At 40.8% G+C, this 12,633-nt stretch overlaps 1 long non-coding RNA gene across 1 annotated transcript; it reads right to left on the bottom strand.

Moving 5' to 3' along the window:
- Positions 1-4,627: 4,627 nt before the first annotated feature.
- Positions 4,628-11,738, bottom strand: LOC144583333 (uncharacterized). The gene is made up of 2 exons (XR_013537072.1): positions 7,560-11,738; positions 4,628-7,296 (listed from the first exon to the last, which is right to left on the bottom strand). It is a non-coding gene; the product is annotated as an uncharacterized LOC144583333 (long non-coding RNA).
- Positions 11,739-12,633: the final 895 nt, after the last annotated feature.

Genomic DNA, 12,633 nt, shown 5'->3' with positions numbered 1-12,633 from the left:
ATTTTTTCAGGCAGAGAGAGAGACAGGCAAACAGGCAGACAGGGAGTAGGCACACTACACACCTGCACAGAGCCAAGCAAGCATTCACTCAAACAACACGGGGGAAGTCCTCAAAATCTGTTCCACTATAGCACTGGCATCTTTGTCCATGCACATTCTGTTGTTGCAGATTTTCAAAATGCACACCACCATGCAGCCATTGGAAGGGGGTTTCATGGTTATAGCTTCTATCCCAATAATTTATTAACATCTAATAACATCACAGAAAAGATCAACAGGTATTTCAGATTTGTGGTCCGCATGAAACGTGTGTGATTGCCACTTGTTTGCAATCAAGTTTCAATCCACATCAATCAATCAATCAATCAATCAATCAAGCAAGCAAGCAAGCAAGCAAGCAAGCAAGCAAGCAAGCAAGCAAGCCCGTGGGGAGTGGTAAGTGAGACGGTGATGGGAAAGCTTGTAAGCAATGGAAAAAAAACATGGCAGGAGAAGGAACAGGAAGAGGTTATTGGGAAGAGGGGTGATGAACCCCAATGTCAGAAAAAAAGGGACACCCAACCAGAATGGGAAAGCAGGAAAAATGGGAACTTACCACCACCACAGAGCAGGCATATATTATTGGTGCATGCACCACCCATTAAATAGTTCCAGTGTTTGTAACATACACACCGTCCCCCTCACACCTAAATGGCATATTGGAGCTCAAGCGACTCTATTTGTGGTTTCTTTCATTTTTAATCTCCAGCATTTTGAAGTGATTTAATAGGAGAGTCACTTCAGGATATTGGCAAACTGATTTTTTTTCAGAGTTTGGTATGCAATTACTGATGCACTGCATCACTTATAAAGGAGTTTTAAAAACATGGTTTCTTTGCTGTGAATTAAAGGAGTGGTCCCCCCTTTTCCAAATTTCGGACCTGTTGGGGGGCAAGTCTGCGTGCGGGATTGGGGGATGGGGCACCCCCATGCTCACAGGTGGGTGGGGTACATTTGCAGGTGGGCAGGACATGCTCATGGGTGGGCGGGGTGTGCTCATGGATGGCTGGGCATGCTTGTGTGCATGTGTGGATGTGTGGGGCGTGCTGTCCCACAGATCTGTCTCCACAGCCTGGTCCTGCCAAGACCATGGACCGGCATTGGGCTGTGCACCAGGGGTTGAGACCCCATCTTAAAGGACCAGTTGAGAAACTGTCCACAGCTGAATCCATGGATTCAACTGTAGGCAGTTTCTCAACCAGGCCGTCAGACAATGTATTTTTTTTAATTCTTTATGAGTGATGCAGTGCATCAGCAATGATATACTCATCTAAACTTCTCTGCCCCTCCACTAAGGAGCAGTGGAAGTGTCCAATTTACCAATATCCTGAAGTGTCTCACTTATTAAGCTACTTTACAATATCAGAAATACAAAATGGAAGGAGCCTTGACAGCTGGAAGGTTTGCTTTTGGTTTGTTCCCAATGATCTCACATACACTGGAAATGGACCAAACCAGAGAAAATCTACCTGTGCCAAAAAGTAGAAGCCTGTAACAGGGACTCAGAAAGATGTGGGAAGGGACTCTCTGGGATTGGTCTGGTTTGCTCAAGCAATTATGTCATGTGATTGCTGGGGGGAAAAAAGCAAACCAGTCTGTCCCCACAGTGGACCAAACAGCAGGACAAATGCCTCTTGGATCACCTTCTCAGTTGGCTATATACTGTATGTTACTTTCTAACTATTACTCTTGATCTCTGTGAGAGGGTTATAACAAACTAGCTCTGAACATTCTACAGCACTGTATATATTCTTAAGTACTGTTACCATTATTTTTAAAAATGTAACCAATTACTGTGAACTGTAATTAAACACCTGGTTTTCCTGAGTCTGTTTTGTGCACTGTGTCCCATAGCGGTGAAACAAGGTGATGGCATGCTTATTATACCTTATTCTTGGCTATGTAGATGTGGCAGGGTGGGCAAAGTGTGGCCTGCCAGACATTGTCAGATTGCAAATCCTATCAGCCCCAAATAGCATACTCACTGGCATAAGGATTCATAGAAATTACAGTCCGAGAGCATATGAAATGCTGCATATTCTCCATGCCTGAAGTAAGGAAAGGCAGGGGCTGGTTTCTTTGTTTATTGCAGAATTATATTTGTATGACTTTTATTTGAAATTGCTTTCATTATCTTATATTCAGATGTAGTTTAAAATATTTGAAATGCCTTTATATATATGCAGAGAGAGAGAGAGAGGGGTAAATTTCCAACACATTTTATGAATTCAGTGTTTGGTGTGTTTTGAGCTTCTTGTTATGAATTTGTAATTAGTGAAAGCTGTTTCTTTCTAGTGCTTTTTGAACATTACATAAAGTGCAACTGTCTGATCCACCCATACAAGCATGTTTCTATGGGATGGGTAATGCTTTTGTAGAACCCTTGCATTTGTCATTCAGAAAGTTATTACTCAAGCCAGAACTTTTGCTGGTATCTTGTTGCCTCAATGGGGAGTGGGAGGGAAATCCTGTTCTCAAACCCCATCCAGCCCTTGTTGTGTGCCTGTTCTCCCATTGGTCACACAGCTGATCAAGCAACGGGGAGCCTGGTGGTGGTGGTGGTGAGTTGGAATGTATGAGCCTTCCCTTCCTCTCCATGTTGAGGCAACAGAATACTAGCCTTTCTTCTTTTAGTTACTTTTCCCATTTGCTGCTGGAAATACCACAACAAGGGCAATTTGCCCAGGGCAAATCCTACTGCCATAGAAGGAAGCTTTTCCATGTGACTGGAATTATCCATCAAGCCTGCAAAGAGGTCTACTGTGCCTAAAACAATGGACAGATCTACAGGGATCCTAGCCAGACTTTTGTAGCATATTACATACGTAGGACATCTTTGCTTCACATGGAAGCTGGAAAATCTTGTTTCCCCTCCTTGCAATCTGGTTTCAAGAGCAATGAGCTTCACAGGCGGCCCAGTTTAAGGATATTTGCCTTAACACCACGGCTTACCTTGGAACTTTTCATTGATGCAACACAGATATTTACTGAACCTGATTTTTTTAACGGTAAAGATGGATCACGTGGCTACATTTTCTGTTCATTGCATCAGTGTTGCTAGAACATCCCTCACTCCTGAGTTACTTATTCTTTTGCTTTAACTGGCACAAGCTATAACAGATTTTTTAAAATGTTCCTTGTTTAAAACGTTCCTTGTTCTTCCTTTGTACAAGCTGTGTATTGATATGAATGGGGGTTTGACTGAGGACAAAATGAATAGCCTAGCTTGTCTTTTCACATTAGCAGAGAAGTTCTTATACAATAATATTATGTACTGCTTCATGCAAATAATAACACTGAAGTGTCCTTATCTGTGGATGGAGTCTGAGGCCCTTTTATGCATTCAAATTGTTCTGCAAAGTCTTGGCACAGGTCATGCCATGTGGTATGGCTGGGTAAAAGCCAGGACTTCCAGTGCTAGTGATGCCCATTGCTGCCTAAAAATAAAGAAAAGAAGGCTTACTAAGAAAACCCACCTTGTTGATTTATTCAGAAAATTATTTAGCAGACAGAACTAATCAAAGTTAGAGGACTCTTGTTTGATAATAAGACTTAGACTCATAATTTTCGCCTCAGGTGCTACTTCAGCAAAGCAACACAGATACTATGAAGAGTATTAGAAGCTGTGGTGGATCAGTTTTTTCATTTTTAAAATTTTGTATATAGTTACCGTACCTTTTCTTAGGTAAATGATAGACCTGCTGGTTTCCTTCACATTTCTCTTTGTCTCAGTGTTCATACCCTTTCCCCAAGGATACACAGTATTTTCCTATACATTAGCAGAACTCTGAAAAATTACTCCTTTTGGACCAGCCATGCTGGCTGGAGGATTGTAGAAAATATAGTGCAAAAAAGGTAACATTCTAAGAGATTCTTCCTAACCACTTTATGCATCCGATGGGATCAGCTTTACTGTAGTTCACAACTTTTGGGTGACAACATTTATAGACTGAAAGGTGCATTTGCTGTTTTTATTCTCTGGAACAATTGTTCCAAAAAGCTACAATATGTTTCTTTATGATAAGCTAATCTGTATCCTGAAGTCCCCAAAGGGAAATGATATGAGCATTTCTTTCTCACAGCCTCAGCTTCTGCAACATCTAGGAAAGTTAAGAAAAAAGCATCGCTTAGTAGTAATGAAGACAACAGAATCTGCCAAGACCGCAAAGCCCTATTCATATTGGAAGTGTGAGCAGACAAATGGTCCTGCCCTGTGTCCATCACTGTCACCCTGCTTGTCAATGTCTCCCCACGGGAGAGGGACTGTCTGAAGATTAAAGCTTCTGCTACATGTGAAGCCTCTCTATATGACTGGGAATCTTGAAAGGACAAGGTTCCTGATCCTGCAGGGAAGCTCCACATGTAGCAGACTGGGGCCCTTTCTTTCTGCAGAGACAACAAGAGGGGGGGTAGTTGTTTACATTTTCAAATTAACCATATTTTGAATGCCCAAATAGAGCTTAAATATTATATGGAAGATGTGCATAATTAGCAATGTAGTACAACAACAAAAGGTCTTATTTTTAATTGTGACAGAGTAGCACAGAGGAGGGAATAATAAAATAATTAAGCAGAGGTTAGGGACGTCTTTAGTTTTTTGTTTTGATTTTTTGTTCTTATCATCCATTAGTTTAAATAATAACACTTTAATGCTACATTCTATGCATTTGTAATTAAACGTCAATAATGTATTTCAGTGTCTTTGTTTTTAAAGGCCAGAGTGTTTTACAAAGTGAATGTCGCGATCCCCTCTCAAGTCCCTATCCCCCCCAGGCCTTCACGAGGTTCTCGCTCTTCTTTCTTCTTCGCTGCCACCAGATATTAATGCTTTAATATCAGTTAAGCATTGAGACATGTGTGCTGTCAGAACATAAGTCATTTATTCGATCAGGGAAGTTAATAATCAATAGATACTCATGCGGTAGATTGCAGGTTGAGAATCACTTATATTTGGATCAGTTAGGATATTACTTCAAAACTCATTTAACCCTCTGCTTCAATCTACACTCTCACAGTTCTCCAACACATTCTTCATCCATTTTTAAGCCACACACCAACCAACCAACCAACCAACCAACCAACCAACCAACCATCCATCCATCCATCCCTCCCTCCCTCCCTCCCCCCCCCTCTCTCTCTCTCTGAGACTTCATCCACAAGTCTTTTTATTCTCCTCCCTCCCTCCTTGGCTCCGCCTTCCATTCACTCATTGGCTCGTGCATCAGTGTTCCGCGATGATGGGTAGGTGAGGTCAGGGCTGTTTGCTACAGTGAACCTAAGCAGTTGGAAGTAATCTGTGCACTGAGGTCAATAGAACTTGACCTGTGGCCTAGGTGATTATGCATAGGATATGTGTAGCCTGCATGATTAACTTGTAAACCGCCCAGAGACTGCTTGAAGCACTATGGGGCGGTATATAAGCAGCACACTTTGCTTTTGCTTTGCTATAGGATGGCAGTAATGATGATCCTAATAAATTGGATTTAAAACATTATTCCAAAAAACAATTTAAAAAAACAACCCTCATCCTGAAGACCCAAGGCTCTTCCCACTAGTACACTTTTAGTTGCCCATCAGAAACTGAACAGTGATGGAGCCCAGCTTATCTTCCCTTTAAAGGTTGCTCCACAACGGTAGGGCTCCTGCCAAGCAAGCCCTCTCTTGTGCACTCACCAACCTCAGCTGTTGGGGTGATGGGACACATAATGGGGCCTTTGCCGAAGACTTCTTCAATCCCCACCCAGGTGTGTACAAAAGAATCCTGGTCTTTCAGGTATCCTGGCCCCAAATTGTTTATAGAGCAAATGCAGTGCTTTGAATTGAGGTCAGAAGCAAATTGCTGTTCAGTGCTGTCAGTTGAAGACTGGAATTACAATATCTTTAAAATGTACTTCAGACAATCATCTCAAAGCTGATTTTTTTTCACTAGCAGTAGCTTCCAACTAAGGGCAGTCTGGTGTAAATCACATTACAGTAGCTGAATGAGGAGGTGATTAATGCATGGGCCACTGCAGCAAAATTTACACCAGGAAGAGGCACAACGGGTGCACCAGCCAAGGCTGGGGGAAAAGGCGCTCCTGGCCCAAGCCGCTTTATGCCTTTTCAGCAGCATTGCTAGCTCCAAAATCTCTCCCAAGGTAGTAAACCTAATCCTTCAGGAGTACAATGCAATCCAGAACAGGCCGCCATCCTAAGCCCAAACTGCTTTTACGCCTGTATTTTTAAATGTACGTATGCACACACATATCTCTGTGTTACGATGAGTTCAGGTACTCCACATTTTTCTGTTCCATGCCTGTGATTGATATCACTCATTTGTGCAAAGGCAGTGAAGCTTTGTCCTACCTGATGTTTCGGACTGGCACCACCCCCACCCTGGGCCCCAAGACCAGCATGACCCATGGTAAGTGATGTTGCAATTCATTGTACAAAAAATCTGATGTGTCAAAGGCTGAATAACTCCTGTGTTAATAATTTGTTGTAAGCGACTGTTCTCAAAATATATTTTGGAGTAAATTAACTTGTTAGGAGGAATATTCTTGGGTCAACACCAAATGCCTAAATCAACTCAGTCCTGTACATATTTATGCATAAGCATGTCTCATGTAGCTCAGTGGACTTATTCTCTGATAAATGTATATGATGCTGAAGCCTAACAGCACACTCATTCATGCATTTACATAGAAGTAAGTCTCATGTGTTTGACAGGGCATTCTCCCAGGGATTTGCAGCCATCCCCTCATGAATGCATTTGCATCTAGAATCGGTATATGGTGATCAATAGTTTGTGCGAATTAGCACCACAGACCAAAGGTATTTTGAATTCCACTATTAGCAGCTAGGTGTCACTGTGCAATTTAGCTAGATGAACAGCACTGTTACGAATTGTCAAATATACCTGTGATGAAGAGTGATACATCATTTATACAGATATAGAAATAGGGTTGTAAATGAAGCTTGGGATCTACAGCAATTATGCTCCGTGTGATTATGCAATTGCATAGCTGAAAGTGGAAGTTCGTAATTAAAAAAAACTATTTGCTTGAGAAATAGTAAGATACAATTGTGGATTAGGAGACGAAGTCCATGGAAGTGCAAAGAATGAAGAACTCCATTTTGTGTTGGGGTTGGGAGAGAGATCCGCTTCTGGTCTCCAGATGATAGCCCAACTTTCCCAGGTGTGCCCAAGCACTGCCTAGCCCAAGTAAGAGTGCTCCACGTTGGTAAACACCCATTCTGGAACACAGGCACAGGCACCTAAACAAGAAGAAACGGTTCTGTTAGTAAAGATCCATGGCAGGCATTAATTTTTTTAAAAAGAAAAGTGAGGGTGGGGATAGTCCCTAGTGGTAGTGTAACAGATCCAACAAAGTTCGCACAAAAAACAGCCATCCCTCCTACATTCACACGCAGTCTCAAGTGTAATGAAGAATCAGTATAGCTTCAGTATAAGAAAAAGCAAGAAGATCCTAGAACACAATCAGCCTGAGAAACAGTGTGCGGGGTTCCCTTTGACTTGCCTGGATGCAAAACAGCTGCTCAGTTGTCTGGTGAGGCTGATTCTGATCCCCAGGGCTCAGCAACGGACATTTCCAAGATAGATCTTGGAGTGATTGGAGTTTCCAGGATAGATGTTGGCTTTTGTTGGGGCTTCATCTGTCAAACTTTTTCTGCTCTGGCACATCCTTCTTTTGCTACACCAACTGGTGCCCAGCTGGGGCTTCTTGAACTGCAGTGCACTGTATCTAGTCATAGTACCTCCCTGCTTTGCCCTGTTTGGACACATCTTCCTTCCTTCCTTCTTGCAAATAAAATTGATATATGTGGCAAGGAGCCATTAATTTGCTCAAGAAACAGCACAGAGATCTTGTCTTTTCTCTTCTCCCCCCACCATGACATTTTGCATGGATGGTAGTGATTTATACCCTCCCACCCACCATTTTCCTTGTCTAAAACACTCCAAGTTTCTATTACTGTGATATGTGAGCCTTAATCCAATGATTTTTCAAAAACATTCTTAGAGGTTTCTAATTCTAATCTTTAAATGATAATGGCACTAATAATTTGATGAGTAACATTTCACATTGTTATAATTTGATATTCTGATAATGCAAGTTTTATTAATTTAAATACATATTTTTTAAAAATCTAAAGGTAAAAAATATTGATGTACTACCAAGTGTCAACACAATAAATTAATTGTATAGGTTTTGGTATATGATGAACAGTAATCCATTAGCACCCAGTTTAACCCTGGCAATTTTCTTCCTCATTCATGTCAGAAGCAATCCATTGATGCTTCTGAACTGGAAGGATCAGGCAACAGGGTGCTGTCATTGTCCAGGGGGCACCCAAATGTGGATGTCTAGTCCTTACATTCTTCGGAGAGGCTTGTTCCATGTGTCCCATCTCATCAATGCCATATAACCATATCATGAACATTCCCGTGCCCTGCTCTTAATGAGGAGAAATAGACATGATACTGCTGGGTCTTCTTCCTGTACAGAGCAAACAGAAGCTTGAGGGAGAGTGGTTTAGATTTAACAAGACATAACACCAGTGGAAAAGTTGAAATTGTACTGCTTTGACAGCTCCCCAACCCCCAACTCTCACCAGCTGACACTAGCTGGATTTAATTTTTAAGAATAATAGTGAGATAAACCACAGACTTCTTTGCACCACATGTTTGGTCCTGAATTAGACATGCTGAGATACAGAAAGCTTGTATAAAAGGGATTAACACTAAAGTTGGTGAGAAACAAGTGATTTTCCATAAAAGGAAGCATAAAACAAAACAAAACAAAAATGTTTTGCTGGCGGCTGACGTTTTTACCAACCCTTATTTTATAAAAACGGCAACTTCCTTGGATGCATTAGCTAAGCACACCTATGACTTCTGCCCAGCACGTGTCTGAATGTAATTAAACAATGGCTTGGAGCAGGGATTTATATATACACAATTAGTAATTGCTTACTATTTCACTGTGGACTAACCATGTGACCTCCACTAATAAGATAAATATGAACATGTCACTTGCATAATAATAATGATTTGAAAATAGCAATTAGGGTTTTTAATTAAGACACAACGAGGCACATTGATTTTTCACATTACTTTCAAAGGTTAAGCATTTCATCTGAATTGTTTGGGTAAGTATTTCAATGAATATTAATTATCAGTCTACTGTAAATTTAACAGAAGTATAGCAAATCTGAACTATGAACTTTCTCCTATCATCCTATTTATAATAAATACTGTGCAGGTGAGATTGAACTATCACAGTTTCCCTGAAGAATTTTTGGAATTATAATTTGTTGGGGCATGTTGACTTTTTCTAGAAATGATGGAGCCCTCTTCAGCATTTAGCCTGCATATGTGAAGAGGAAGGACAGTCTCCTCTGTTCAGGGATGAGGGATGATATCTGAATGAAGAACCTTCATGTTCACTTGCCTCTGCATAAATAAGAGCCTTTCTTTATTATATGAATGAGAACGACTGAAGATTATAAACTTTGGGGGTGCTGACTGCCCAAGCTGATAACTTTTCCATCTAGGGCTGAGGCCTACCTGGGGGAATCTGCGTATTTGCTCTGAGAATCAAGAATGCTGCTTTTTGACCTCAAGTGCTTTGTCCACATCCCCTGTAGACATCTACTGAATATGAACTTGTACGTTGGAGTAATGGGGATCTGAACACCTCCACAAGAGCTGTATCCAGCATGGTATCAAGTTCAAGGAAATATCAGTGCTGCTCTCCTCAGCATGTATAGTGCTATCTTTCACAGCAGGTCTTCAAAGATTCCACTGTTGCCACAGGAGGAACAGGGTGTCCTTCATTCCATTTCTATCTTGCCTTTGTCCCAATGCAGGGACCTATAACGGCTTATAAAATGATGTTTAAAAACCACGTACGTATAATGAAAACTAGAGTAATTTATAGTATTAAACATCCTGTAGGACATAGTCTTTGAACTTCACCTCCTCTATCATATTTGGTTAAGAACATCAGCTCAAGACTATGACCTGAAATATACCGGGGGAATACAACACATATGGAGACAGTCCTCCGATTATCACAGCGGCCATGAAATCCCAAGCCAAATCAATTAACATGGCATCTGTATTCATATTGAAGCACCTCCCCCTCCCAAGAACAACTGCTTTGAGACTCTCCAGAAACGCAACAAAAGTCACTAAAAGGTTATCAGTATACCTGAAGTACGGAAAAAGTATGATCCACATTGAAACAAGCGTTTGATCAGTGCTATGTTCATGTCTGCCATTTAAAACGCAAAGTCAGCATGAAAATAACCACATCCATGCCTGTGATATGCAATATATACTCTTTTATTATGTTCCCCTTCATTCAAAATTCAGTACAAAATACTGATTAGTGTCAGAAAATTGTATTCTATTTGCATTTGTTGTAACCACCAAGACTAAAGCTGATAAAATTTGCTATAGATGATTTTCACAAGCGTTATGTTACTTTAGTGTTTTTTAAAACTGTATGTATCATATAAACAGCATAAACAAATCAGCTATAATATCCTCCACAAACTGAACTGAACTTCAAATCAAAGCCTTGATTTAAAAGTGGAACACAACTGGGAATATCACAGGTGTTTTGCATGAATCTCAGCAGAGAGCTGAGCTGAACAGCCATTTTCCTAGAAGGGATGAAGCTTATCCCGAAGTACCCTGCAACTCTATCTTAGGCTCTGGCACTTCCAGAAATATTTTAGAACTGACAAATCTAAATTGTTGGCACTGAAATCCTTCCTGATAATGTTACATTCTGGAAGCTGTAAAAATGAGTTAGGTTTTGAACTTTTGGGAAGATAGCCACCTAGCCTTCAAAATATTATTCATCATGGAAATGTATCGCATGTTTCTTCCTTTTCTTTTTTAAAAAAAGACCTTTACTTTCTCTCTTTCACTTCTTCCATCTGCTTTGCTTGCAAGAAAATTAAGGAAAGTTCAGGAGTTCAAGCAGAGAAAAGGTTTCACATCAGAGGTATTGGCGTCGGCTTTGGCTACAATCCAGGCGGGTCCCATCATACCACTAGGAAAAGGGAGGCAACTGCCTCAGGGAGCAACTACTACAGAGAGAGTACTTTCATGGATACTTCCCCTATATCTCTTGAACATTCCCTTCCATTGGAGGATACACATGTGAGCCACGTGGTCTGTTTTGACCCCTTAAACTGCTTTCAAATGTGATGGAAGATACTACTACTGTATGTACATAACAGCCAACTTTCAGTCTAGTCATCTTCACTGCAGCTGTCTCATCCTTTCCCTCAGATTGCAAAATTCAGGCACAAATGAGACATAATCTAAAGACGTGCTCATTTGTAGTGGACATCATGATCCTTGGAGAGGTCAAGCACTTGCCCTTTTGCTTTATACTCCAGCAGTTTGCCTTAAATATTCCTGAAGAGAAATACTTAGAAAGGTGCAGTGGGCTTTAGAATAAAATCGTTTACCATTTCCAAAATTCTTGTTAACCCTCATCATACAAAACCAGAGGTAGAGTGGTGACTTTTCCTCATCTTGTTACTTGGCATACCTTGCTATAGTTTTTCCTGCATCATGGAAGCCAGTTGGAGTAAATAAACTATATCAGCCTCATCTTGGTCCATTCCTCAGATATATCATTTACAGGATCTTATGATAACTCTGATGTACCCAACCCACCAGAGGTAGAAAACAAATACAATTATATATATATATACATAAACAAATTACATCAGTGATGAGACTAGCAATTGCTCTGTTAATTTTAAACTAATTAATACAAGGATATGACTTTCCTGAGAAACATGGCATGCAGAGAAAGGATCTTTAAGCATCCCCTTACCTTCTGTTGTATTAGTGTGAAAATCAACCCATCTCCCCACCCCACACCTGTACTCTTTACACAAAATTAGCTCCCATAGGTCATTTCCCCACTTGTAGTTTCATTGGGTTAGCGGTAGAAGAAAATGTCCATGACACAGAACACCTGTTAAAAAGAAGGGATGCTTGATGCAGAGATAAGCCAGTCCTGATTTTATAGGGTCTGGGTGTACCCTGCAGACCCTATAATTACAAGCATCTCTGCAGACATAAACACTGTGAGAATGCCTCCAGGGACTCCCACCTGCAATGCAGTTTCCCCTAAAGTGATTGTACATTCATCTTGTAGCAGGCATATGATGGGTTGCATATCCAATATGCAATCTGTTTCCGGACTGGCAGACTTAATTCGGCAGCCCTTCTCTGCATTATCAGCTCCTGATCTGGCAGTTAAGGAGGAAAGACGCAGGTAGCAGAAAGCAGGAGAGGAAGCGGCATGGCAGTAAAATCACACTCTCAGCTAATAACTGTCATGCTGCAGTCTGTCATATTTTTCCAGCCTGCTTTTCTTTGCTAGGCATTATTCTTAATCTAAGGGTTATTCAGTATACCTTTTTGCTCCCTGCTTCCAGAATAAACATTGCAGGCAGGAAAGGATGTTCCAGACATACAGTGCCTGTGTGGAAGTCAAGGTAATTCGTAATTATATATATATAACTGTATATACAAATACAATTATATATATCCAAACA

Source organism: Pogona vitticeps, chromosome 5 (assembly GCF_051106095.1).
Source record: "Pogona vitticeps strain Pit_001003342236 chromosome 5, PviZW2.1, whole genome shotgun sequence".
NCBI lineage: Eukaryota > Metazoa > Chordata > Lepidosauria > Squamata > Agamidae > Pogona > Pogona vitticeps.
Note: the sequence above shows the minus strand (reverse complement) of the source record. Positions and strands in the feature narration are given on the sequence as shown.